The 25,123-nt window shown below is 52.7% G+C and overlaps 1 long non-coding RNA gene across 5 annotated transcripts; it reads right to left on the bottom strand.

The window, feature by feature from the left end:
* Positions 1 to 551: 551 nt before the first annotated feature.
* Positions 552 to 18,403, bottom strand: LOC129684434 (uncharacterized). Of its 5 annotated transcripts, none has more exons than XR_008721331.1 (3): positions 7,608 to 18,403; positions 1,862 to 2,011; positions 552 to 1,621 (listed from the first exon to the last, which is right to left on the bottom strand). It is a non-coding gene; the product is annotated as an uncharacterized LOC129684434 (long non-coding RNA). The 5 variants fall into 5 exon arrangements; XR_008721332.1 differs by having other exon boundaries at positions 552 to 2,011; positions 7,608 to 7,643; positions 8,111 to 18,403; XR_008721333.1 differs by having other exon boundaries at positions 552 to 2,011; positions 7,608 to 8,194; positions 9,442 to 18,403.
* Positions 18,404 to 25,123: the final 6,720 nt, after the last annotated feature.

Raw genomic sequence — 25,123 nt, 5'->3', positions numbered from 1 at the left:
GGGAGGGAGCAGGACCCCAAGAAGTGTGTCCAGCTGGAACCTCAGAGGCCACTCTACCTGGAAATAGTTCTTTAGAGACGCTGCCTCTCAACACCAAGTCTGAAGCGTTAACCTGGACCTGAGCCAGAGGTCAGTGTCCTCATAAAGAGAGGGCACTGGGAGAAGAAGGCAGGGGCGGGGCTGGGGGTGAGTGACCATGGAGACGGCAATCGCCAGGGAACAGCACAGGGCCTCGGGCCATCAGCCATCTCAGCCATCGCCAGGGGCTGAGGAGTGATGAGGAAGGGAAGTGACCTGACCGGCTGGTGTGCTGAAGTGTGGCTGCTTCTTCATAGAGAACTCCTTTCTGGCCTGTGCCATCACTTTGCCTTGGCAAAGTTTCCTTGCTGCTTTGCAATCTGCACGAGCATTTACTTCATCTTGAACAAGAGGGCCGAGAACCTAGACTCATCCAGCACAGACTGGCCAGACATCCTTTGAAGAAGGAAAAACAAGACAAGAACTATCATTATTCCAAGTTGTGTGTAACACATAACAGAAACACACAAACCTTAAGTGTTCAGGGCGGTGAGTTTTTAATTTTTATTGTTTCAGTTTTGGGGCTAGAACCCAGCGTCTCTACACCCCCAGCAAGCATCCCGCCACCGAGCTACCTCAGCCCTCTTTTCACTTCTTTTCAGTCAGGGCCTCACCAGCTCACCGGAGTTTGCCTTGAGCTGACTGGCGGGCCTGAGGTGGCATGTGACCTGACCGTAGGGGACACTTTACCCTGGAAGCACAGCACCAGGCACTTCTGTGCAGACAGAAGCCTGTGCCCACCTCAATCTACAGTGATGGACGGGACACCGGCCCACAGGGGGCTCACATCCATCGTGGAGGCCATGGAACAGCAAGGGGGTGTGTTTTCTACGACCACTGTGGCCTTCGGGGTGGAGAGAGGTCAGAGCGGCTGAAGGGTGGCGCTTCAGGGAGCAGCTGGCAGGGCGCATGTGCTCAGATCTGACTCTGCCCCAGCCTCGCCCCGCACGGTGCAGTGAGTGTGGGACAGTGTGAGTCTGGGGTTGGGCGTGGCGGAACCTGATCTGTCTTGCGCACTGTTTGCACGGCCTGCAGACAGGAAGGAGCTAGGATGGCTCTACGCAGTATTCCGCCGGGGCTTCTGGGAGGGTCTGGGCCGGGTCTACTTCTTCCTCCTTAACGAAATAATCTTCTTTGCTGCAGCTCTGCACCAGGCAGGAGGCCCTAGTTCCTTCCACAGAGAGGGATGATCTGAGCTGCCGGAGTCCAGTACGCAACTGCCAGGTTGCTCTGTGGTTAGGAGGGAGCAACGTGGGAGCGTGTGGGACGGGATGAAAACATGCGGACGGCAGGGCAGTTGCCACTCTGCCATTTGGGTGGTGAATCTGGCTGCGGATGCCGTCCAGGGTTGTTGGCCAGCGCACTCAGAAAGAGCCGGGGACAAAGCCTACATCCTCCTGGGGCTGACAAAGTTGAATCAACAAACATCTAGCCCAGACATCTGTGCCTCTTCCTGGCTGTGGGCACATGGCGGCTGTGTCTGGGCAAGGGTCTCTGTGGCTGCTCGTGGCTGCTGCTCTGCCGGGCGGGTGTGCTGGGTGCACTGGGAGGAAAAGAGTAGCACAGAGAGCAGACACAGGTGACAGTGGGCGTCAGGAAGAGGCGGACAGCGGCTCACCTACTGCACTGCTAAAGGTGGAAGCGAGACCAACACAGAGAAAGAAAGAGACAGAATCAGAGAGACAGAGGGGCAGAGAGATCAAGAAAAGGTCTCTCGCACACACACAAGCAGAGGGGTCAGCAGAGAGGGCACAGCACCTTCACAGTGAAAAACAACACTCACAGAGGTGGACAAGGCTGCAGAGTTTAGCCGACGGTGATCAATCCAGTCTGCCGTGTTCCAGATGAGGAAACTGAGGCTGGTGAGCCTGATCTATTTGCAGCTGGTGTCACAGCTAATTGTGAATGGAGGCTTTGGAGTCCAGTTCTGAATCTTGGAGGCAAAAACATGTCAGCTTGTGAGATGAGGTTTTGTGTGTGTGTGTTTAATTTGCTTGCATGTGCTTACTGTTTGCTGGATTTAGAGAATTCGCTCTATATTCGTTTCCTAGTGTGTGTTTTATTGTAGGATATCGTCTATTGATCTGTGACCATGTGACCCCAGGTGAAAAGGAAGAATGTCCAAACTCCAGCTGAGAGAGAGATTGAAAGGAGAGAAAAGGAAACTAGAATCAACAGAACAACAAGCCACAGGCACGGACCAGCACCACGGAGGCCTTAGAAATCAGCGTCCTGAAACACTCCCCAGAGCGGAGAGAAGAAAGACCCGCTTGTCCAGGCCAGAGCAAAGCCCCTGGAAGGAAAATAATGAGACAGAAAAGCAAAGCCAGACAAAGGAAAGCTCTAAGGCCCAGACCATGGGGCTCAGGAGCCCAGCAGGCTGGAGGCAGCCTGAGAAGGGAGGACAGCCACCAGACAGACACTTAGGGGCCAGGGCTGCAGAGGGAGGGAGGCAAGTGGTTCCCCAGTGCCCTCTCAGAGTGCGCGCACACGAGAGCAGGTGAGGTGTGGTTTAGCCTGCATTCGCTATGCCTGGCTGGCAGAGGCATTGCTTGCCCGTGTGTGTCGCACACATGGGACTACGAGAGTAAGAAAGTTAATTCCGTGAGGCTGGAGTTAAAAGCACTGGCCGTTCTTCCAGAGGACTGGGGTTCAATTCCCAGTGCCTACGTGGCCGCTTACAACCACCTGTGACTCCAGGTCCAGCTGACGCCAAACCTCTTCCAGCCTCTGCAGGCACACACGCGGTGCACAATGTCCATGTGGACAAACACCCACACACAAAAGTCAACTCCGGGAGCCAGCAATCAAGCAAGGGCATCACCTGGACAGTCCTGTACAGCTCCCCTCAGCAAATCGACCCCCTGCAGCAGTCTAAAACAAGCTATCCCTTCCAAGCCCCTTCCCTCCCTTCCCTTTCTCCCCAAGCCCCCTGCCTGTTCCTCCCCAAGCTCCTCCCCCCCAAGCTCCTCCTCCTTTGCCCTAAGCTCCTCCTTTTTCTCTCCAAGATCCTTTCTGTCCTTCCCAAGCACCTCCTCGTCCCTCCCTGTTAAGAAGAAAGGCCCCTGGATTGGCTGTCGATCGTGCTCTGATAATGCTACAGGACTTTCTGACGCCCACTCCAGCAATGGCACTTTATAAAATGCAGACTTCTAGGCTGATATCAGCTTGGATTCCAGCACCGCCTGCCCACAGTACGGGGGAAATTTTGTAGTGCTTTTAGGAGTGACAGTTTCCGTAGGCTTAATAACTGCTGTGACAGCCATTCGGGCCCGTGATTTGCTTCATGCTGGGTCGGCCCGTCTGAATCTGACCTGTGTGGTCAGTCACCCTTTCTGTATGTGCTTATTGGGAACTTCTGTACCCAAGACAGTAGCTTAAAAGCTGAAGGCAAAAATGCAGTTGAAACTGACAAGATTCGCTGGCTCCGAAGTCCCTTGTCATTGTTAGTGCTTAGCCTGTAGGGCTTTTTTTTGTGGCACCTCCAGAGAATCTTTGTTAAATGGGTGGAAACGGGAGCTTTCTAACAGAGGCACCTCGGGTTGAAAGCTGGTTTCTGTAGTTTGTCAGCCAGTGTCTTGGGTACAAAGAAGGGCTCGAAGCTGTCAGAACGGCAGGTCACTCCAGGCAAGTAAGGCTGAGGTGCGCTTACAGATCAAAAACTTCTCCTATAGCAGAACCTTACAGTTCAGCCCACCATGGCCTGTGGCCTCCTAAAGATGCGTGGTCAGCATCAGGACAATGCAAGCCTGCCGTGTCAGGAGTTCTGAGGCTGGAACATGGTACATGCTGGCACTGTGGGCTAAATTCTCCAAGGACTTGGCTGGTATAAGCTGAAGTTCTCAGAAGGGCAAAAATGAAAGAGACAGACAGACACACAGAGAGAGTGAGAGCTGCACCCATATTAAAGATTCTACAAGGCCAAATGACTGAACTTCAAGGTTAGGAAGGGTTAAGATGTTGTGGACAGAGCCGCATTATCTCAGGGTATTTTTGGTCCCTTTGAAAGCCACGCCCGTGTCTGACCTGACACCATCATGTCTAGAGAAAACCTTATGGTGCATTCTTGGCAGATCTCCTTGTTAGCTTTAAGCTGTCAACTGGACACAGCCCACAGCTATCTGAGGGAGTCCCAGCTAGGGGCTGGAGGATCAGATTGGCCTGTGGTCATGTCTGTGGGGCATTGTCTTCATGGCTAATTGATGCAGAGGGCCAGGCCCACTCTGGGAGGTGCAGTTCCTCGGCTGAGCTAGAGCAAAAGCAGGCTAGCTGAGCAGAGGCAAGGAAGCAGCCAGTCAGGGTACCTCTGTGCTTCCTGCTCCTGCCCCAGTTTCTCTCAGTGCTGGACTGGAATTTGTAAGTGTGAGCAAATTAACCCTCTCCTCCCCACATTGCTTTTGGTAGTGGTGTTTGTCATCACAGTAGGAAGCAAACTAGAGCAGACGAACACTGGTTTCACCAGTGCAACGGCTAGAGATGTCAGACGCTGTCTGCAGCCCAGCTCCCCCACCTTCCCAGAACCTGATACCTGAGCCCCGTGCACTGAGGAGTGCTTTGATTGTGACTTCCTTTGTTCCCTGACTAATAGGATCTCGTGTAAGCACTGTTGACGGACTCCTGACTGGGCACAGTGTGTCCAGCAGTGTGAGGGGAGGCTGTGCAGACAGGCAGGAAGCCCAGTTGGTACCCAAGGGTGTGTGACTGGGGTGTTTCCACCTGAAGGGGCTGTGTGGAAGGCTTCCCTGTGAATCCAGATGTATTTCACTGCCCTGTGGGGAATCACAGGCATTCGTCCAGGGGCTGCTGGGCCAAAGCTGCAACTTGAAAATAACCTTGAGGCAGGATTCAAGCAGCCTTTCCAGACCCCGCTCAAGGCCACCTCATCAGCCTCCTGAGGTTCAAGTCGGTTTTTCTTCTCCATCAGGTCTGTTTTAATTTAATTAGTCTGAGCCCTGTGTGAGGCCTGTGACGACCTTTTAAGGCTGTCTTGGAGTAGGTAATTACACATCTGTGCCGAGGGCCAGATGCGGAGGCCGCAGAGGCCCTGAGGGTCTGTAAAGCTGCTGCAAGTCTGCACCTGGATTCCCACCCAGCTGCACATCTCTGCCACAGCATTTCAGGTCAAGAAGCCCAGCTGTCCTCAGGCAAGCATGGACCCTCTGCAGCTTCTCCTGCAGGGACCCAGCCATTCTGATGGCTTCTGCCATGTGCCTTGGCCATATGTTCAGCATCCCGGGAACCCAGGGCACTGAGTACCCTGCCTTCACCATTTTCCCCATCTTAGTGCTCTAAGCCATGCAATGGCCCTGTGGCCACCTGGCTAAAGAGGTATATGGCATCTATCCATCCGGCTGTGACACTGCAGTTCGACGTATACCTCCAGAGAGGCAGCAAGCTCTTGTGTTCCAGATCAAGGAATTAGAGACATTCGGATAGGAGCAACAAACTAGGAATTGTTAAGGCTACACAAACATAAAGAAGTAGAGAAGAGCAGAGCAAAGACATAGAAACTCAGCAGTAAGCATGCTGCAGGAGTTGGGGGCTTCTGTGTCACGCTCCCCAGGGCCTTGCAGGTCTTCTGTGAAGCTCTCGGACAAGGGTGCTGTTGTTAGCAGATATCACCATCTGGCCACAGCTCAGCCTCAACCTTCTGTCGGAAGGGGGAGAATTTGCTGGGTGGCTCATGAGTGGGAACCTGTCCCTGGACTAGCTCCACTTCTCCGTGTTATGTGTGGCCTCTGGAGCTCACAGTCGGGACAGAGCTCCACTCTGCTGTCCTGGTGACACCCCGAGTTCTAGCATCATTGTCGGTGAGCTGCCAATGGGCACAGAACACACTCCAGCCACACCTCTGCTGGTGCAGGCAGCACCTGCTGCGCAGGGTCACTGAATGGCAAGCTGACAGCAGGGCAGGGGGACTGGGGCCGGGGACTGGCTCCATTGACGTGCTTGCCCTGCAAGCGTGAGGGCTTCAGTTCCATCTGCAGAACTCACATGAAAAAGCCAGGCACAGACGCAGCCTTAGAACCCCAGTGCTGGGGCTGTGGAGACGGCAGGTCCCTAGGACTCAGTTGGCCTAGCCTGCGTGGTGATTTCCAGGCCAGTAAGAGACCCTGCCTAGAAACACACACACACACACACACACACACACACACACACACACACACACACACACCAAGTGAGTGTGCCTGAGAAATGAATCTGACGTGGTTCTCTGGTATCCACATACATGTACCTGTGCTAGCATGCGCATCCTCACACACATGTCCACCGGAACACACACAGATACACATACGTAGCATACATGCACAGAACGACAAGGGTTATCCCAGAGGAGGCTTACACTTACACAGCCCTAGTGAAGGGGGACCCCAAGTGTCCGTCCTTGCCCTCCACTGTGTTTGAGTCAGCGTCTCTCTTGTTCACTGTTATGCACACTAAGAATGTTGACTTGAGCTCCATCAAGTCTTGTCTCCTTTACCACCAGCGGGGGCGTGATGGGATGGCAGGTGCCTGTGCCACTACACCCAGTCCGTGTGGCTTCTGGGACCTGAGCTCCGTTTGTCAGGCTTGTACAGCAAAAGTTTTAACCACTGAGCCATCCATCTTCCCAGCTCAGCAGAAAGGAACTAGGAAAAGTCTGCAAGCTTGTAACGTAAGAAAGAGCCAAGTATAGGAGAAAGAGCAACACTCAGGGCCCTAGATGTACCAGGTGAAGGGAAATGCTGAGGGCCAGGTGAGGAGCAAAGCATGGGACCAGCTAAAGCAGGTTATGAAAGAGAACAGAAAAAAACATGCAATGGGTCCAGACGAAGGGACTGAGCAAATCTTGAGGTGAGCGCATGTCACGGTATGTGGGAGTGGGTCCAGGTCAGAGGGGGCTCCTGTGCCAGGCAGAAGCCAGGGGTGGGGGCGGTCAGCATCTCTGATCTACAGATCTGCTTTCTCACACTACCGCAGGGCCTCTGGCCAGCGACAGCTGCTCTCTGAAACAATCACGCTGTGTTTGCATCTTGTACACGTGCTAGTGTGCCCTCCTGTGTGCCTCACGGCAAGTGTGGCCTGGTCTCCTGACGGCCAGAGCCCTGGCCAGGTCTGCTGCAGACAGTGTCCCCATCACCCCGTCACTCACATTGAACTGGGTCTTGTTCTTCTCTCTTGCACTCTGCTGTCAAAAGCGAGTGATAAATGCCACCCAAGGTGGGCCCTCGGTGTGCCCGATTTAGCACAGCACAGTTAGGAGCCTGGGTGTCATTCTGCATCGGCCAATGGAGGCCTGCGGAAGGAGCAAGAGAGGCTGGCCGCCCGATTTCAAGGTCAGGACCAAGGCTGCCTGTAGCCGCCTGTACGACCTTGAGTTTAAGGTGTTCTTGGACCACAGCTGTCATGGCCTATGAATTGTGCCCAATGTCACATCTCATTCATTGTCCCTTCAGCTTCACACACTTGTATGTAGCCTCCAGTCAGCCAGCTAAGCGGTGGTCTCAAGAGCACCAGACTGTTGCAGGCTGTGGTGGCTAGTCACTTACCTAGAATGTTTGAGGCACTGGGTTCAATTCTCGGCCCTGGAAAACAACAACACAAACCAACCAGGCTAGATCAGGAAGTCTGGTTCATGAGAGGGAAAGAGACAGAGATGGGGAAACTGAGTCAAAGACCGTAAAGGGCCACAGAGAGTTAAGAAAGGAGCATTCCTAGAGTCCTGTGCATGTCTGCCCAGCCCTCCTCAGATAACGTTACATTTAGCTGGTGATGGAGACAACAGGTGACAAATTCTAGGGAGGGCTGGGAAGAACTGTCCTTCAGGAGTGTTGTTAGAGGAATTAGCCGGCAGCACTGAACAAAGAGATTCAAAGGCAAGAGAGACCTCAGCTCTGCCATCTTTAAAGGTTACCAAGGGTGAGGGAGACACCATGACTGGAGATAGCAGGCCAAGCTTCGGGAAGGAGCACGAGTGACTTAGGGTAACAGCCAGGGCGCAAGGTGGTCCCTGCAGTGAAAGATCTGCCTAGGGACTGGTTCCCTTGGTTACCTGGAGGCCCTGGGTTTTCTAACAAGGAGGACCTCTGGGATATCGTTGCGGCCCTCTCCTTGGCGCGCTGGGGTCTTGCATGCACTGCAGAATGTGGCAAAGAAGAGTGACGCATCATCACAGCTGTACTCCTCAAGGACAGCAGCCTCTGCAACTCTGTCCTCTGAGGCATCTGGGCACTTTATGGAAGACAGGTTCTAATCTTTCCCTTCTTAAAATGAAATACTTTTCATTTAGCCTCTGATAATATCATTTAACACTGTGTTGTATGCACAATTCAAGTCCTCACCACCAGCTACTCCCAGCATGCCCCCTTCCACCTTTGTCGCTTTTCTTCTCTTCTTTCCTGCCTCCCTTCCTCTCTTCCTTTCTTCCTCCCTTTCTCCTTTCCTTCCTTTCTTCCTCCCTTCCTCCCTCCCTCTTTTCCTTCCTCTCTTTCTTTTCAGTCCAAAATGTTGGCTGATCTTGCTGCCTTGATTTTGTGCAAGTGACCAAAGCTGCAGTGAGTTCAAGGGAACAATGACCTTGAATGCCCAGAAGTCAGCAGTCCACACTTCTCTTCCCCACCCTCCTGATCGTATACTCTTGTCCCCTCTTCTGCAATGTTCCCTGAGCTCTGGCGATGTTGTGTGTGTGGAGCACGGGGTAGGTGGGGCATGACAGTGACGTCCAGTGTAAGACTGAGCTCTCAATAGTCACGTATTCTCAGCACTTTGACAGTTCTCAGTCTGTGCTAACTGCTGACCACCACAGGCATGAGTTCTCTGGCTAAGCTTGAGGCCATTACTAACTTACGAGTATAAGAATAAACATTTAGAAGGCAGTTTGACAGCATGCCATTTAGCAAAACGACAGTAGTAAGCTCTTTCCTAGAGCTGTGACCTCCGGGCCTGAGCTTTTGGCTAGGTTGACAGCACCAGGCATGAAAGAATCATTTCTTAGACTAATGTTTCTTCTTCTGGGAGATGAACTGAGGGTGGGGAGTAGGGTTAGGATCCTGCTAATGGGCCAGGAAGCAGAGGCCGAGGGACTCTCCATACTCCCTGACAGCCTCTCACTGGAAACTGGGCTTTGCAAGCCGAGTGTGCTCTGTGAGGGTTCTCTGCTGATGCCTGATGGAATATGGCAAGATTACGCCATGACCGAGAGCATGTATTAAAGTTTTAAGAGTAGGAATAGGAAAAGGAGAATCCATGCAAGCTGATAAGGCACCTCTGCTGCAGGACAGCCATGTTTATTTAACGGCTGGCCGTGACGAGGGCCTGGGAAGAGGCAGGAGAGCCTCTGGTGCTTGGGAGCTTCAAGACAACTTCTGCTTGGTGAACACTTACGTCCCCATGTCAGCCAGAGTGTCCGTGCTCTGAGTGGTGGAGCCCACAGCTTCCTGGCTCCGATGGTGCCCATTTCAAGGCCTGTTCTGCAGCATCACGCTGGGCCAGCGGGTGGGGAAGGTGCACAGCAGGGCACCGACAGAGCAGCTTGCTCTGGGAAGGCAGGGCCTCTCAGCATAGGTGGGCTAGCACATGCAGGGACCTCCACCTACCTAACAGAAGATAATTGATCAAAGCGAGGGCACCTGGATTCGCCTAGACTTTTAAGTATCGTCAGGTTGAGCGCCTGTGTTTCTGTCTCCTTAGAAGCAGCAACAATCCTTTAAGATTACTCTGGAATTTCCCAGTGGCCAAGCAGGAGCCAGGGGCATGGATGGCCAATGCCAAGCTAGAGAGCCAGTCTGGGAGCACCAGCAGCCGAGATGTCGCTGTCCCCCTCTATGCAGCGTCTGCTGTGGGCTTGCTGGGGCTGCACAGAGCTGAGAGGACCGTGGGTAAAGGCGGCTGTGCTGGCTGTGCAGGGCAAGAGTGACGTTCCCTGAAAGCAGCCCTGAAGCTCTCACTTCAGCCCTGAGGACTGTCCGAGGCTGCAGTGACAATACGGACTGCGCACCCAGAGCTCGCTGACCAACTTTCCCTAGGGACATTTAAGGAAATGCCCCTTCCTCCCAGATAGGGCGCTGGCCAATTGAAGGAAGGGCTCCGGTCAAGCTCAGCCCGGTGAGCCAATGAGCTTACTCACAGGAGCACCTCTGACTTGAGAGCGGCCACACCACCAGGGAGCCCACCCCAGCACGGGGCTACACACCCAGGCACCCGCCTTTGGCCAGCCCTTCGTGCCCAGTATCATGCCCTCATGATCAGGTGCAGCTAGGGCAAGAGCAAGTGGGCCCTCGGCCGTCAGAGAGAGCTGCCAGCACAGTCCCAGGAGGGGGTGCCAACAGCCCCTCACCATTGCCTTGGACCTGGAGTTAATTTATTTCATTGTCTTGGCTGCTGAGGCCTCACTGCTGTGTCAGTCCATCATCCTTGATGGTGGTGGTCACGTTCAATCCAGAAGCAACAGCTTTGCCCCAGGCGCCCTCCTTTGCCCCGAGTGTGAGGCCCACTGTGCTACAGCACAGAAAGGTGGACACAGGGACCTCTAACCCTGGGCCAGGTGTGGTAGCACACACCTTTAATCCCAGCACAGGGGAGGGAGGCAGGTGGATCTCTGAGTTCCAGGCCAGCCTGGTCTACAGAGTGAGTTCCAGGACAGCCAGGGCTACACAGATACACAGACATGCAGGTACCCAGGAATACACAGGGATACCCTGCTTTTGGGGGCGGGGAGCATCTAACATTGACCCAGGCAAACACAGGGAGCAGTGATGGGCCCTTGGGCTAAAATTAAGCCTTAACTCTGCTGAGTGCTCTTAGATCTGCTAACCGCTCTTAGCTCTGCTGAACACTCTTGGTGCTTGGGCAGGCACATCCTGGCTCTGCAGCCTTGACCTTCCAACCAAGCACAGTTTTGCTGTAGGGAAGCTTCGGAAGTGCAAAATAGATTCAGGTCTTCATAGCGATCCTTGCATTCTTGCCCCCACGGCTCCGTTCACCAGTCACTGCTGAAAGGCAGTGGAGTCCATGGACCCAAGAATCACATTCCACACGGGCAGAGGTCAGTCTCATGTGGGAGGCCACCCTCTCCTCAATGGACCAAAATGGTTTTACCTGAGAGAGAGGGAGGGAGGGAGGGGGAGAGAGAGAAACGGAGGGAGGGAGAAGGAAGAGAGTGGGAGAAAGAGAGGGAGGAAGGGAGGAAGAGAAGGAAGAAGGGAGGGAGAGGGAGGGAGAGGGAGGGAGAGCGTGTGAGGAAGTGGGAATGGGGTGCATGGGTAACTGAAGTGCAAACACCTGCTCAGCAGCTTTCACTGATACACCGCTCACTCCCTCTGGACTCCTGGCATCTGAGCGTTCCTGCCTCAGGAACACCCTCACCCTGAGGTCCCCTGGGAGACTTGCAGCCTCTCCATTTACCAAGCACAGACACTGGTCAGAGGGGAGTCACTGATACCAGGGCACAGGCCTGGAGCCAGGCAGGGCTCATCCTGGTGAGCATGAAGGAGGAGTCATCTCCTGTGACTGGAGGGGCTGGAGTGCATCCTGAGCAAACACCCAGGTTAGCAAGAGCTGAGGCCCCACCTCCAACATCCTCACTCAGCTCTTCCGGCTTCACAAACCCAGCTAGCCCCATCACTGTCCTCGGGTCACGGTCCTGGGCATCTGTGAGAATTTCCATGTTATTCCAGGGAGCAGGGAAAGCAGTTCAGTTTATTATGAAAGAGGAAGGCATTCCTGAAGGTGCACGTCGGCTGGGAAAACCCTAGACTTGGCGGCCGCAGCCAGAAGAGACCTCCTTTTTTTGGGTCAATTCTGTAGCTCTGCCTTCTGTTCTGTTGGCTTGTGTCCCTCTCAGAGGCTCCCAGGCTTCCTCTGCCATTAATGTCCTTAACATGCCCGCCTTGGGGCTCTGCATCAGAAATCTGGCCCTGGAGCCTGTCACTCAGGGTGGACACTGGGTGCTGTGGGATTCAGCCTCCGCTTCGGAGGAGCCAACAAGCCAAGCACAAGCTGGAGGTTTGTTCAACCCTCACCGCTTTGCACCTTCCCCGTGGCTCGGCTTCCGTCTGCCAAGAGGAGAGGAAAGGAAGGGTTGTCCAGAAGGATTCTGCCAGCACGAGGCTTCTTCCTCCTGACCCGACAGAAACCACCCAGGCCTGTTCAGCAGCTGCTTCTAGCTCTTTGTCAGGCCACCAGCTGCGGGCTGTGACTCCCTGAAAAACGGTCTGATGAAGGACATGGTGTTTATTAGCAAAATGAAGGTAGACATTGAGCCAAGTGTGAGGATAATTCAGCCAACTCCTCCCACACCCCACACCCACTGCTTTGGCTCTGCTCTCCCAAAGCAAAGATGGCCAGGGAGTGTCTAAGATATAAGGCAGAGTTATTTGAGGGAAAGTACAGGAACCTACCTGCTGAAAGCAAGCAAGCAAGCAAGAAAGAGAAAGAGGGAGGGAGGGAGGAAGGAAAGAAGGGAGGAAGGGAAGAAGGAAGGAAGGGAGGGAGGAAGGGAGGAAGGAAGGAAAGAAGGAAGAGAAAATCTAGATTTGAAAAGTAACTTTTCCGCTGATGTTTTTCCTTTGGAGGCATGCAGGCCCTTGAGCAGGTTCTCCCCATAAGCCACTTTCCTCCAGACCTGTGACACCCTTAGACTATTGCTTTCACAGGCCATATCCCTGCTCGCCTCTGTAGCCCGTCTTTGCTACTTTATGGGTTCTTCTTTTTACCACCTCTGTCTCCCCTATTTTCATCCCTACCAGATAAGGGAAAGACGGGGGAGAGAGAGATCCCTGAATCTGATTTACTTCTTCTTGTTTCTCCTTTGAGCACAACTAATAACAAACTGGAACCAAGTCCCCTGATCTAAGTAACAAACCACCAACCACCAACCAGCAATCCTGCCTCTAAGTCCCTCAGAACGTCACACAATCGTAGAAACCATCTGCAGCTGGCAAAACCACGCTTCTGCTAGAGCACAAGGCAAATCATCATCAGCTGCTGCGAACCATCCGAAGCAGCCCCACATCCCACACCCGGGATTAAATGAAAGCACATTCTTATAATATTTCTGTGCTTTAAAAAAAAAAAAACAAAAAACAAAAAAAAACAAAAACAAAACAAAATTCCAGAATTCTCACTCCACACCTCTTTCATTACCCTTGTGTGAGGAAGCCCACATCAACATTTTTCCTGCTTTTCTTATTGAGGACACCATTTTCCCATTTACTAGTCAGCTTCAAGAACTGTGGGCAAAACCCTACCCACGCTGGTCTGCTTCTCTGGAGGAACAGAACCCATACAATGAATATCCATCACAAAGGGGTTTCCAGAATGGCTTACATGACAACCCAGCGGCTTCTGCCTGCACACTCGGAGGCTCAGCGCTCCTCTGTCCATGAGGTCAGCCGCCTTGGCAGTTCTGGTCTGCCCAAGGTGGGTTTTAGTCCAAGTTGGAAGGCCAAGGAAGAGGCTGATGGGATAGATACATCTACCAGCTGGAGCAATGCTGGTGAGTAACTTTGTTTCTTCCGAGGACTCTTTGTATCTGGGACAGATACAGTGACACCCAGTCAGGGGCTTCTCTATCCTCTCAGTCAGTCACTCCTGGAAATGCCTCACAGACCTGGCCAGAGCTAATCAAGTTGACGTTCACCATGCCATCACAGCGAGGGTGTGCCAAGTGGCTGGCTGGCTCTGCCAGCTGCTGGGCTGTGAATGGCTTAGGGGTGGTAGGGGCTCCTGGGGACAGCGCCTTCCATGGTGCCTGGGAAAGACTTCTGGGTAAGAGAACAAAGCCCATGCCATGTTTCTTTGGAGTGCAATCCTATTTTCCTCATCACTGAGGCAGCCAGCCAAATTACCCTTTTCACTACAGAGATAAAAATGCCAACGTGGGCCATTGATAGCCTCAGAGCTCGCAGTGGGTCTCACCAGAGCAGGAGGCCATGGGGTTCTGTGCTCCTCAGACACCAGTGGCCACCTTGGGAGCCAACTCTTTTCAAGCTTTGTTTGAGTAGGTTTAAAACAATCGTTGCATTTCGGAGAGGAGCAGGGTGCATTCTGAGGGAAGCCTGCTTTGGTGGTGTGTGCGGTTAAGAATGCTGGTGACTGGTCAGGTGACATTCCCCGGTGCTGACTGGACGCTCATGCTCCTGGAGTTCATCATGGCAACAGGGCGTTTGACTGAGCGGGTGGCAGTGGCAGGCGAGGCTGGTTCGCCTTTATTGTGACCATGCAGTGTGTCCCAGGCTTCATGAGCTCTTGAAGGCTGAAGCATTGGCCTTGACCTGTGACCCTAGATATCCACAGGACCTCCCTCACTGTTTCTGTGAAAACCACCCTGAGGGTCAAAGGTGAAGAATAAGATGTCTTTTGAGGATTAAGATGGAGTCTCTTTTTTAAGATTTATTTTTAAATTGTGTGTGTGTGTGTGTGTGTGTGTGTGTATTTGTACATGTGTGTGTCCTGCAGAGGCCCCTGGTGCTGGGGTAATGGGCAGGGAGCCATGTGACACAGCCCTGGGAACTGGAATTCCAGCCCTGCGCAGGGGCGGCCAGTGCTCTTACATGCTGAGCCATCTCTCCGACCCTCAAAGACCTCATCTTGAAAACTAACGTGAAAAATGGAAGCAACACCTGCCCTCCGAAGTTAGTGTCACTTCGTCAGTGAGTGTAACAGGACAGTCCATGAGAGATGGCAACCTCAATGTGTGCACGGAGGAGCTGGGAGGAGGCATCCCGAGCTACCCGAAACCCTCCGTGGCACACTGTCATCGTCACACCACAGCCAGGAACCACCCAGCGGCACCACACCTGCAGCTACGTGGTGGCTTCACAGAGCCTGGGGAACCACCTCAGACCTCCCTCGAAACCAACGCTCGCCACGCAAGCCCAGCAGCACCATCCCACCACCCTGCTCTGCTGGCAGAGCATTGGAGACCTGGTCGGGCCCTGTGCTCGGGAGAGTGAGCAGGAAAACCTCTGCCAAGAGCACTTGCCCGAGGTGGGTGGGGAGGAAGGATGTACCTGGGCTGCCAGCCGGATGGGTGGCTCACGGGAGAGCCTGGTTCTGTCACTCGGCAAGCAGCAGCGGAGAGGTGCTGGCGGCTAAGGTCACCCACAGGAGTGAGGATGGGAGCGCACCCCTGTCTCCACTGGCCAGGGGTGTCCACAGCTGGGTGTCCACACCCCCAACCTACCTCCTGCCCACACGTCTCTGAGAAGTTGAGTGTCAGACACAATGGTCGGTCGCTCTGTGGACACCTGTCACTGCACCCTCTGATACAGGTTCTGACTGTTTCCATGGTCTGTGACAGTTCCAAGTGCTTGTGCCAGAAAGCTGAAACAAACAGGAACACCCCACCTAGAACAAATGGGCTAACACGTGGAAGACAAGTGTGGGGGAGGCAGGGGAGGAAAGAAGAAAAACAGAGAGGAGGCCAAGCCGCAGATGAAAAAAATTAGCTTATCATTATTTGGTTTGACTGAAATAGATGTATCAAAGCCGCCCGAAAAGTCCACACACAGTCCAAAGGGCGTTAGGATGGCCTTGAACTCCAGCCTGCAGGTCCAATCAAGACCCTGACCTTGGAGGTAGAGAGATAGCTCAGTGGTTAAGAGTACTTGCTGCTCTTGCACACACACACACACACACACACACACACACACACACACACACACACAGAGTGAGAGAGAGAGAGAGAGAGAGAGAGAGAGAGAGTATTTAAAATAGTAAATAAGTCCTGATCAACTTATGAGTCCTGAGCTGGTCTTGACCTGACTGTGTAGTTAAAGCACCGTCTTGAACCTCCGACCCCTCTGCTTCCCACATGCTGGGATTGGAGGTGAAACACCAAGCCTGGTTTATGCCGGGTTGGGAGCTGAACCCAGGGCTTCGTCTATGTAGCTGAGACCCTTAAAGCGCCTGATAGGTGACGTTCTCACCATGCCCTGCTGGGGCCTGCAGCTCACAGAGCCCCCAATGTGTGCTGGGCCTGTGGGGCATGGGGCGGCGCCGCTACCTTTCCAGACCTGTCATTTGCGTTTTCCGTGGCAGCACCTGGCTTTCCTGCTCCTCTGTGAAGGGCTCGGCCTGCAGGTCTGTAGACCAGGCTTCCGGCAATTGGCTCGCAACTCTGACCCCTCATGGCCATCTGAAGTGACCTTCACCAACTGTCTTGTGACTGGGAGCTTGGTAGAATCCTGGAACACGACAGTAAGATTGCTTCCTTGGTAGAAGTCTTGCTGCCTCATCTTTCAGTGTGGGAACCCTGGAAGGGTCACGAGACAGGCCAGGGAAGCCCTGATCCTGGGGGAAATCTCTGGGCATGGCAGTGTCCACCTGCATTCAGGTCGCCTTCCCTTTCTGCTTGGGTTTCTAGGCTGAGACTGTGTCCATCAAAAGTTGTTCCTCATATAGACTCTAGAGCTGACTTTGACTCAAATAGCTGAAGGTTTGGTTTTTTTGAGACAGGGTTTCTCTCTGTAACCTTGGCTGTTCTGGAACTCACTCTGTAGACCAAGCTGGCCTTGAACTCTGCCTGCCTCTGCCTCTGCCTCCGCCTCCTAAGTGCTGGGATCACAGGCGTGTGCCACAGAGCCGAACTGGTTGCCTAATTTTTAAATATGTATTTTTATTTATTGTTTGAAACTGCATTCTAGTTTGCTTTTCCGTTGCTGTGATAATTATCATGAGCAAAAGCAACTGAGGGGAGGGAAGCATTTATCTCAGCTTACACTTCCAGGTCACAGTTCATCGCTGGGGAAAGTGAGGGCAGGAGCTGAAGCCAGAACTGGAGCAGAAACCGCAGATGAATGCTGCTTGCTGGCACACTTCCTGCCTGTGCCTCTGGCTTCCTCAGACAGCCCAGGCCCCTCTGCCTAGGGGTGATACTGCCAGCACCCTGGCTAGGGTGGGGTTTGGTGAGCGCTGGAATTTTAGCCAGCTTGATCTTGTGAAAGCCTTGTATGACTTTAGTTAGAGCAGGGCACAGAGTTCAGCCATACTGGGTACCCCTGGGAAAGCAGCACACCCCTCCAGCATCCATTCATCCAGCTATGGAGCAGGAGGCTTCTGTGAGAAGACACGATTCATGCACCCCGGCCCTGTGTGAACTTGGCCCTCTGTCTCCCAGGCTACCCTCCCTCAGGTCTCCACAGCGTGCTTGCTCAGCTGAGGCAGGGCAGCCTCAGACAGCCTCCTTGAAGCTGTGCCGCCCTTGGTCTCCACAGGCCCATTCATCCATCCGTCCTGTTGTCTGCCCTCCTCAGACTGGGAGGCCCGTAGAGCGGAATCAGGTCCCCTTGGCCTCTGCTGCGTCAGCATTCATCTGATGGATGCTTCAGAGGGCAAGGACGGAGCCAGTTCTCCTTCTGACCCCACGTGGGAGTGAGGAGGCGCTGGCCTTTGATCCACCGCTTTCTAGGGTGTTTGGGACCTCAGGCGGTGTCAGGCAGGGAGGGCAGAAGCGCTCAGTCCTGGATGCCGGTGTTAAACCCTCAGCGGGGCCGGGCGTGTCAGTGACTTAGGTTTACTATGTCACCTGAGAAAGAACTCATGGGGAGACGGGGATTTTGGCTCACGGCCTCGCGGCAGGAAGACTGTGCTGGCTGGCGTCTATTGCTGTGGGACCTTACAGCTGCTTCCCACGATGGCAGACAGGGGAGCAGGGGCCTGAGAGGGAGGCAGGTGTTCACCCTGCCCTCCTGAAGGCAAAGATGGCCACCTGTTGGCCATCCAAATGTGAGGCCCATCTCAATGCCAGGCAAGCCCCAGCCTCTTCCTCGTTACTTTAGGAGGCTCTTTTGACCTTCGGTTCCAGCATTAGTCTGGAAAGGTCATTTTGGGGGGACTCTATTTCCAACCCTGAGCTGGCTGCCAAGGAGGCTTTATTTACGACCTGTATTTTGATAGTGCTGGGAGTTTGCTGCCTCCAGGCATTTGGGTAGGGCTGGCCTGGGGCTAGCCAAGTCCAGCTTCTCTCAGGTCCTCCCTGGAGCCAGGCTTTAACTTGGCTGGGGTCTGATAAGCTTCCAGGCTGACTTCTCTCCTTTCAGGTCTGGTAGGAGGCCAGGGCCCCAGGCAGCTCACTTCCTCCTGGGCTGGGAACCTCTGGGGCCTCGCTCCAGGGAATGCTGTGCCAGAGAGGAGGCCTTTCTTCCAGCTCCCCGAGCCTGGCTGTCCATTTCAGACCTGGGCGTCCCGGGACAAACCTCACATCCTGGCTTGCTCCGCTTGCCATCCAGGCGGGTCCTTGAGGCCACTTGGCGTCAGCTTGAGGAAGTCCGTCTCCAGGTGTCTGTGAGAAAGTCAGAGACCGGCTGCCTGCAGGCCTGCTGCTGCTGTCCAGCCTCCGGGGAGTGGACAGCTCGGGGCTCCAGCCCTCCAAAGCAGCAATGAGAAGTGGGAGGAGCGAGAGTGCCTTAGGGTTTCTGCTGCTGTGATAAAACACCTTGGCGGAAGGAAAGGCTTATTTCTGCTTACACTTACCGGTAAAGTTCACCACTGAACGAAGTTAGGGCAGGAGCTAAGGCAGGAACCTGGAGGCAGGAGCCGAGGCTGCTCACTGGCTTGTTTCCCAGGGTCTACTCAGCTTCCTTATGCTCTCCAGCACTGCCCCGGGTAGGCCTTACCCACAGTACCCATCACTTAAGAAAATGTTCCACAGACCAATCTGGTGGGGGTATTTTCTCACTTAAGGTCCCCTCTTCCCAAATGACTCCAGCTTGTATCCACTTGACGTGAAAACCAGCGGGGTCCTTGGGGCTACCAACGGAGCAGGGAGAAATCCCAGGCTTGGCCGCTTCCCAGCCAGTGGGAAAGCACTGCGCAGCCATATCTGCTCCGGGCCTCTCTACAGAGAACCAAGGCCAGGGGAAGGCTGCACTTCTGGGTGCTTTTCCCTCACAGGTGCTGTGGCGTCATTTGGGGGTCTTGGGGGGCTGGTGTGTCGCAGATGGCAGACCTCACAGAGACTCTAGGCACGCATGCATGTCCTATGGCTTCCTTCTCTTTTGTCCCTTGCCCACTAGGAGTAAAAAAGAACTTATTCTCAGCCCTCCGGTGGCAGGAAGGGCAAGCTGCCAGGCCTTTCTCCTTTGGCTAAACAAAGGAGCTTGCTCAAGAGCTCCCGGGAGACTGATTGAATCCCCAGCCAACTCAGGGAGGCTGTGACCTTGAGAACTGCAGGCCTTCTGGAGCTGGCTGGCTGCAGGGCTCAGCTGAGTCACTGGAGGGCCCTACCCCTGCCTGCCCCCACCCTCGTCCCAGCTTCACGCACCTCGCCCTCTCACCCCAGTGCCCCTTCACTTTAGTGTCCCACACAGGGACCAATGGCTGCAGAACCGGCAGGAAGAGCCTTTCCCACCGGCACCACCTCTCACCAGCCAACAGCCAGAGAAGTTGATTTGGTTTGTGAGTGTGGTGGAGATGAGGAGAATGAACACCCTATCAATAATAAATGGAATAGAAAATAGAAGCCAGCGGGTCCTCAAGGTAGAGTGGGGGAGAGGAGCCGACCAATTTTCTTTCCGTTGCCCTCATGCCCTTGAGGGCTGAAGAACAGCAGTTCTGGAGCTTTCCTCCTCAGCTGGAATCCCAGGAAGACTACAGCCTGAAATCCCCTTGGGTGGGGGGCGATGCAGAGGCGCTTGAGTTTATAGAGTTTATAGCCAGATGTGGCTAAGGGAAACTGAGCTGGAAAGGGAACAATTGACAAGAAAAACTAGCTGTTTGCCATTGCAGGCTTTCCAAGCTCCCCGGTTGCGGGACAGGGCTGCAGGTTTACAAACTGTCTCCATGGCACAACCTGAAAAAGAACTTTTCTCCTGTGGGTTTTTTGTTTGTTTGGTTGGTTGGTTTTGGCTTTGTTTTTTTTTTTTTTTTTTTTGGAAGTATTGGGTACAAATTCAGGCAATGCAGGTTACACAAATTCCATGTTCCAACACAGTAACTATTACATAAAGTTTTTACAGTGAGCAAAGTCACGCATCGAGACACGTTTCACATACAGTGATTGCAGAAACATCGCAGCAGCGTGGGAAAGGTCTGCTCTAGGTTGAAGGCGCTGTCTGACAACATTCCTAGTTTTGGGGTCAGCAGAGCTAAAAGTCTGTACATTTCAAAGGATTTACCTAGTGGTTACTGTGTTAAGTTTTAGGTCAACTTGACATAAAAATAAAGTCATCTGAGATGGTGGAACCTCAATTTAAAGGATGCCGACATCAGATCCAGCTGTAAAGCATTTTCTTAATTAGTGATTGCTGGGGAAGGGCCCAGTGCATTGTGGGTGGTGCCATCCCTGGGCTGGTGGTCCTGTGTTCTATAAGAAAGCAGGATGAGTGAGCAAGGGGGAGTGAGCCGGTGAGCAGCACCCTCCATGGCCTCTGTGTCAGCTCCTGCCTCCAGGTTCCTGCCCTGCTTTGATGGACTGTGATTGGAAGCCTAAAGCCTAATAAACCCTTCCTTCCCCCTCCAACTTGCTTTTGGTCATGGTGTTTCATCACAGCAATACTGAGCCTGACTAGGATGGTCAGAAAAGAGGTAAGATCACATAGAGAGGAGGGCAGAGAGTTGATGGTGTAAAGGGCTAAGGATTCCCCAGGAGGATGGCTCTGGACCCGCAGCACCCCCCCCCCCCCCCCCGCCCCCCCCCCCCGCGCCGCTACACCGCTTAAGTTCTACTGAGCCAATCAGCCTTTGCGGGTGTGGTTTCTTTCTTTCACACCAGAAAGACCAACATGGAGGAAAATACGCAAAGGGTGTGGCAACTGTGCCCGTTTTCACATTTGGGCAGGCTTTGAATTACCTTCTAGAGTGTCTGGACAGACAGCTTTCCTACAGCCGGCATGCACAGAGCGAGGTCTGAGCACAGAGCGAGGTCTGAGCTCCGGCCATTACGGCATTCCATTCATGCCCTTTCTCCTCAGTGCCGTGTCTGTTACTGACAACACACTGGTGAATATTGAGGCTGCACATCAGAACTACGAGTCATCCACACATCAAGAGGCAACCCAGTGGGTACCTTTCATGTGTCAGAAATGGCTCCAGACTCAAGCTTATATTTTGGAGAATTATGGCTTTTTAAAAAAACTCATATGCAAATATTTTGGCATTATTAAAGGTGTTACCACCCCCTGCAAATGCCACATGCACCCCCAAACTGAGATTTGTGAAATTTGGGTTTCATATCCACTAGGGAGGCATACAGAGCACAAACATTGCTTAACTAGGTTAATTCAAGGAACCTGATGAGCATGAAATGCTTTTTACAATAAAACCACCCTGAAGGTGAGTGAACGGGAGAAACAATATTTTGTTGCACTTGGGGGTAATTCTATATTACAAAAAGGAACATGAAACATGACCTACATAACGCGTGCAAGAGCGTTCCCCATCCCACCGACCCAGCTCATGACTAAACACACATCCGCAAACTCTGGTACAAGCGAGGGCAGGGTGTGCTCATAGAACCAGCCGTCCTTGCCTGCTTCCTGTGGGCGAGCTCACACTCGCTCTCTCTGAGGCTGGCCGACCTGAGACCTGGAGCTTAGTTTTATCCTCTAGTTAACACTGCAAGTTGGGCTTCCATTCTTGGTGAGAATGGGAACCGGCGTGGAGGCTCTTGAGAAGCGCGCAATAAAAAGCACTCTGTTACGGTGCTCTAGGTCCACACAGCACAGAGAGCTGCACATCCGTGTGTACCTGCCGCACTGTCCCGATAACCAAGAGAGGTAATCTCCTTGGGGCTGGGAGCTGCTGTGCAAGTGTGAGGGCTGAAGCCTGGAGTCCCAGAGCTCACCTAAGTGTTGGCTGGGTGAGGCAGCCGCCTCTAATTCACCCTCAGAAGACACAGAGGGGCATCACCAAGCTGGCTACCGAGACCAACCGTATTGACAAGCTCTGAGTTTGACTGAGACACCCGAGTCAATAAAAGAGAATGATAAAGAATGAGCCCCCCACCAATGTGTGTACTCGTGCACGTCACACACGCACGCAGACACGCACACACACACAGATATGCATGTATACATTAACACTACACATGCATAAAAGGTAGAAAAATAGAGGCCAGAAAGTAAAAAAGAGAAAAGTAGAATGCAGAGTAGGAGGGGAAGCCAAGGGGTCAGGAAGAGGGGTAAGAGCAGGTCACGGAGAAGTGCCCTTGACCAACATAACGACATACATGTTTTAAGTGTCTCAATGAATCTGACTATCTTAGATAATTTCTATAGGCTAATAAATATACAAAATGGCATGTTAGCAAAGTATGCATTTTAGTAAGAGCTAACCTTTCCATGCTGTTTGAATCTTTCTGCACCGATATTCAGTCACTTACTGAGTATTTTAGAAGATGTATTGTTATTTTAAATTCTATATCTGTGTATATGTCTGTGTATTTGTGCATGTGTGTGGCACAGAAGAAGGTGTTAGATCCCTGCTGCGGGACGTTGGTTAGTAATAACTATTATTAATCCATGTAATTATTATGGAGGCTATTATTAACCCAGTACCATATTAACGAAAGACAGAGACACCTGATAGAATTTTAATAAGCCTTTTTCACCTGGGGCTGGGCAGATATTAGCCCCTTAAGCTACCTCATTTCTTCCCAGCCCCACCTCCCATGCCAGTTGCTCTAATCATTCCTACCTGGGCTACTTCCTATCCGAGATAATAGAAATACTCGTGCGTGCTTCTCTCCTCCCAGCCGCGTGGCTCCTTCTCTCTTTCCCGTGATCCTCTGAGCTCGCTAACCTTAGCTCCACCTACCTCACTTCTTGCCCCGCCCCGGCAACTCTATTTACCCAATCAGGGATAAGTTTGGAGGCAAAGTTACACAGTAGCATTTCCCCGTGTGAGGGACCGACCACTAAGAATGGGGTGGTGTGCAGGGCAAGCGCAGGACAATGCTGAAACAGATGCCCGGGAACAGGGGTCACGGCTGGCTGCGAGGTGCCTGACGCTGCCGACGCGGGTGCTAAGAACCAAACTGGGGTCCCCTGTGGGAGCAGCAAGCACCCGTAACTGCTGAGCCATCTCTCAAGTACGAATCTACTGTGCACTTGGGAAGCACAAAGCTGAACTTAAGGTCTGCCCCGCCGGGAGAGCTTGCCACACCCGTGGCTCCGCTTCGCCGTCTTGACTGACAAGCGCAGGCTTTCTAAAGTTCTGCCTGCAGGGGTGTCCAGCTTTTTGACATTGTGATGGTCTAATTTACAAACGTGCTGGACCTCATCCAAGGCTACCCAGTCAAACTAACCCCTTGAAGCATGTCAGCCTGGCAGCTTGGAGTGATTATCCAAATACTTTAGGCAAAATAAGAGAAAATAGCAAAAAAAAAAAAAAAAAACCACTCACAACTGCCAAGCTCAGTGTCAGAAAGTCAGTCTTTGTTTCTGGAATTTGATGAGTTTTAGTTGCACCTGTACTGAGTGACACGGTCCGACAGCTATCTGGACCTGACCTGGAAAGAGGCTGTCAGTAAAATAACAGCAAGAGTATCAGCTATAACATTACCAGGCTTAGAGGGAAAAGGTTCCAAAGGCAAAGGACCAGGGTAGGAAAGATGCTTCAGAGAACAAAGCACTTCTGTGCAATCAGGGGCCCTGACTTCACATCCCCAAACTCACTGCACTGGCTGGTTTTGTGTGTCAACCTGATACAAATTAGGGTCACCAAAGAGGAAGGAGCCTCAGCTGAGGAAACGCCTCCATGAGCTGCAGCTGTAAGGCTTTTTCTCAATTAGTCATCAAGGAGGGAGGGCCCAGCCCATGGTGGGTGGTGCCATCCCTGGACTGGTGGTCCTAGGTTTATAGGACCAAGGCTGAGCTGTTGAGTGAGCAGCCCCTTCCATGGCCTCTGCGTCAGCTCCTGCCTCCTGCCTTGCTTGAGGTTCTGTCCTGACTCCCTCCCGTGATGGAGGGAAGGGTGAGCCGAATAAACCATTTCCTCCCCAGCTTGCTTTTTGGTCACCGTGTTTCCTTGAGGCCACAGAAACCCTGATTAAGACCCATCTAAAAGCCAGACTCCGGGAATACGTTCCAGCAGTCCTGCTGAGAGATGGGTGCCAGAGACAAGAAGCCCCAGACACCTGCAGGCCAGCTAGCCTGGTGTACTTAGCAATGAGCAGGAGACCTGTCACAAGCAAAGAGAAGGCGAAGCCGGCAGTGAGGCTGTCCACCGACTTCCACAGACTCACTGGGGCACAAGTGCATGCCCCGAACACATGCACACACATGCGTGTCGTGTTCTCCCTCCCTCCCTCCCTCCCTCCCTCCCTCCCTCTCTCTCTCTCTCTCTCACACACACACAGATTTTTTTTTCTTAAAGGGGAAAAGGACGAGAAATCAAGATTCATTTTTTTTTTTTTTTCCTGTTAATCCCCAGGAGTGAATTAACTGCATTGGAGTCACTTAGTAAATATAAAACTGGCTGGAGCAAAGCGGGAGAGGGGTGGGGGAAGGGAAGGGTAATAATGACTGAAAGGTATGGGGGAGAATCAGAGGAGGATTAGTGGGGAAAGGAGCCTGTGGGAGGGGACTGACGCAGAAAGCAAAGATCGGCTAAAGCTTCCCAGCAGCACAGCCCCAGGAAATCCTATTAGACTTCAAACATGAGATTATTGTCCTTTCATTTCTCCACAATATGCAAATGGCTCCATTTAGCTGCTAAACATGCTGTTATTGAATTCTGAGAAATCCCTCTCATAAGATGTAATATTTTTGTGACAATATTGTCAGCGATGCCAGATTGCTTTTCTATTTTGGTTAAGCTTTTATCTGAGCCTAGTCTGTGTCATCCACGCCCAGACCCAAAGTGATGGCTTTTATGTAATTTGTGTGTGTGTGTGTGTGTGTGTGTGTGTGTGTGTGTGTGTAAGCAAGAAATAATAACAGGCTTCCAAATGTGAGACATGTATTAACCTTCCCATTATTTTTTTAATGCCCAAGAGAATGAGAGGGTGGCGCATTGCAGGATGTCATTATTTCTCACGATGGGTTTTTATTTATGACAATAAACCTGCAGGCCTAGGGTGCCTGTTACCAGCCAGAGGGGTTAGCCACACCTTCTGCTTCCAGCA

This window comes from Psammomys obesus, unplaced genomic scaffold (genome assembly GCF_907164565.1).
Source record: "Psammomys obesus unplaced genomic scaffold, mPsaObe1.curated_primary_1811, whole genome shotgun sequence".
Classification (NCBI taxonomy): domain Eukaryota; kingdom Metazoa; phylum Chordata; class Mammalia; order Rodentia; family Muridae; genus Psammomys; species Psammomys obesus.
Note: the sequence above shows the minus strand (reverse complement) of the source record. Positions and strands in the feature narration are given on the sequence as shown.